General features: G+C 36.0%; 1 pseudogene; it reads left to right on the forward strand.

Moving 5' to 3' along the window:
- The first annotated feature begins 1817 nt into the window (after window positions 1–1817).
- LOC105510782 lies at window positions 1818–2868 on the forward strand (annotated as a pseudogene).
- Window positions 2869–3396: the final 528 nt, after the last annotated feature.

A 3396-nucleotide genomic window follows, 5' to 3' on the forward strand; every position in this document is an offset into this window, starting at 1 on the left:
CTTTGTCACCAGATCAGAGGTCTTCAGATTCCAATGGTCACCAGATGCAATGCATGTCTTCTACAAATTAAACAACCCATTACAAAGTTTGTTCTGTTAATATAATTACAAAGCTCATATTTTAAATTCTATAATATTTTTCTTTTAGCATAAAGTAATCATACTAATTGTTCTACTAACATGTGCAAGTATTCCTAATTTACTCATTTAAAGAAAACCATGGTCTAAGAAATTTACTTCTAATATATACTGTGCAAAGCAAGGCAAATTAGGAGTTTTTGATTTAAATATTTTGGATACTAATTATACAATGTATTCTCAATGATATTACCTGAAAATATACACATGCACAATTTCATTTATACATACACAAACACAAAAATTTTTACTTTCATATTACATGGAGCAAATATTTTCTGTTAGATTTTTTCCTTATGAATTTGTTGTCATGAAAAGAATACAGCAAAAGAAGCTTTTAGAAAATAAGAATGTTCTTCAATGTCAAACCAAAGGTCAAGAGAATTTTTCATAAGACCATTAGATAAGATTTTCAAATTCTTTACTTGGTAATTTAGAGTTTCTTTGAAAAGATTTGACTTTTGAAGTGCAGTTTTAATCATAGTTTTAGAAAAAGAGTATTACATCATAAAAGCACTTCAGTTCAGATAATAGGAAGTTCATCGTTTCTATTCTTTCTTAAAATGTCAATGCGAATTTAATATATTTTACATGCTATCAGTATCAAAACAGTATCAATGTAACTTCCCAGTTCCAAAGATTCTTTCAATAATTCTGCAGTACATTACTTCAGAAGTGTCTTGTATTCAAGAAATGTTTTCTAGTTAGTTCTCTTTTCCAAAGGATCCACCACACCCATGAATATTAGTCAATGATATGTTTGTGGTCAGAAAAAATCAATGTGAGACTTTATTGGCCTAAATAATAAGGTACACTATTGTATTTATAAGGAGTAAAATCACATACAATTTGGTTATCACAAGTAGTAAACTGAGCAAATTGTGAATATATATATATAGGTAACTTTAATATTTAAACGTTTACCTTTCTATAAAGTGTTTCCAACATGGCATAATGTTAAATTGTTAGAAAAGTGCTAAAAGTCTTTCAACAAATCTTCAAGAAAATAATTTCTTAGAAGTTAGTAAGATGGTGATAGACTATTTAGCTTCTTTATATGATAAGATTACCATAGGATTTACTGTCATTTTAGTTTACTCATTCAATTAGGGGCAACTTCTTTAAAGCAGCAATCAGGAAATAACTATATATGACTAAAGATCCACTTAGGCATATCCAGGAAATAAATACATTAATTTTAAATTAAAAGTTAAATCACCATTTTTATAATACATGGCAATAATATGTCTAGATATTTTAACAAAATATCTTCTTTAATTTTGACCAAAAATTTTTAAGCCTTCTAGACATTACTTCTGAAACATTTATGACACATGAAGTCTTTATTGTTGGACTGTGGGGAATCCTTGAAGAGACCACAGAAAAACAAATCAGCAAGCATTGTTCAATATTTACTACTAGGGTCCAGTCAGTAACACAGAAACATTAGATGTTAAAAAGCGAGCATGTGGTAGAAATAACAGATTACACAGAAGACAGAAAAAGCAAAGAGAAAGGAAATAGGAGTGACCAAGAAATTACTGCAAGAAGCAGTGAGCACCCCTAGGGTTGATGGAATAGATTCACGCCCCCTCGCTGGTCCTGTTACCTCCAGGCACAGGCTTCTCTGAGCCACCGACTTGCAGCTGCCCCGGCCACCCGCACCCCTGGGCAGTACCATGACAGATCAGGCCTTTGTACCACTGACCACAAACTATGCCTGCACCAAAGGGTTGCCCCAGTCCGGGGCTCACCTCTAAAACAGCACAGGACCACAGAAGACTGGTCGTGTTTGCCACCCCGTAAGTCTCAAACTCCATAAGAAAAGTTTTAGAGACAGTCTTTAATGAAGTAATCATGGTAAATGTCTTGGACAGCAGGGATTCCGCTCATCTAACCATAATGGAGAGGCCAGAGTTGGGTGCCATGCTGGCAGAGCTCCATGCCTAGTCACTTACACAGTATTCAAAATGTGTATTCATGGATGCAGATACTCTGATCTTAGCAAATATTGATGATCTTTTTGAGCAAGAAGAATTGTCAGCAGCACCCAACCAAGGGTGGCCTAACTGCTTCAATTCCGGAATCTTTGCTTATCAGCCTTCGGTTGAAACATATAATCAACTGTTGCATCTTGCTTCTGAGCAAGGTAGTTTTGACAGTGGAGGACAAGGCTTACTGAACACATTTTTTAAGCATCTGGGCAACAACAGACATCAGAAAACACCTGCTGTTCATTTATAACCCAAGCGACATCTCTATATACTCCTACGTCCCAGCATTTAAAGTGTTTGGTGCAAGTGCCAAAGTTGTGCATTTCCTAGAATGAGCCAAATCATAGAATTATAGTTATGATCCCAAAACAAAAAAATGTCAAAAGTGAGTCCCATGATCCCAGTGTGACTCATTCAGCATTTCTCATCCTGTGGTGGAGCATCTTTACCATGAATGTTTTACCTCTGCTTCAACAATTTGACCTTGTCAAAGACACCTGCTCATATGTAAATGTGGAAGATATCTCAGGAGGCATATCATATATGTCCCTTGGGGAGATTCCAGCTATGGCACACCTTTTTGTATCCTTGGAAGAACAGAAGGAGTGGTGGGAATAGGGCCAGGCTGATTATATGGGACAAGATTCCTTTGACATCAAGAGGACACGTGACACTTACCTCCAGTAGAAACATTGCCATTTCCTGTGGACACGTGTTCCTAATACTTAGTACCTAGAGCTAGGTTGAGAAAAGTCTGTTATGGCTTCCAGAGACTTTCACTAAAACTCATTAGATGAGAGGTTTTCACAGGACAACAGGTGAGAACTGGGCAAAAGTTGTGAAGCGGCAATTCCGTTATATGGACAGTGTTGTGCTTTTTAATTCTCTTTAGCACATTTTAGAAATTCTCACTTTTGCTGATTGTCAACATACATAGTAAAGGCAACTCATTATTAAACTGTTAAAGTGACTATATCAGTTTTTAAAATCTGCAGACCCTGGTTCCAAATCAGTCACTCCCTTCAGAAGAGGACATGGCATCTGTCCCTTGCTCGCTTGCTGGTTACATGTACCTTTCACTAGACCTGTATTTTAGAATTGCCCTGTGCTGCCAGAGAGAGTGACTATAATTCTGCTTTCAGGTAAAGCAGAATTATGCTTTACCTTATGCATATGCTTTAATTATGCTGAGTGATCCATAAATGTATCAACAAATAGCATTAACCCATTTTATTTCCTGGTCTTAGTGTCTGAAGATGTCCAT

Source organism: Colobus angolensis, unplaced genomic scaffold (assembly GCF_000951035.1).
Source record: "Colobus angolensis palliatus isolate OR3802 unplaced genomic scaffold, Cang.pa_1.0 Scaffold191, whole genome shotgun sequence".
Taxonomy (NCBI): domain Eukaryota; kingdom Metazoa; phylum Chordata; class Mammalia; order Primates; family Cercopithecidae; genus Colobus; species Colobus angolensis.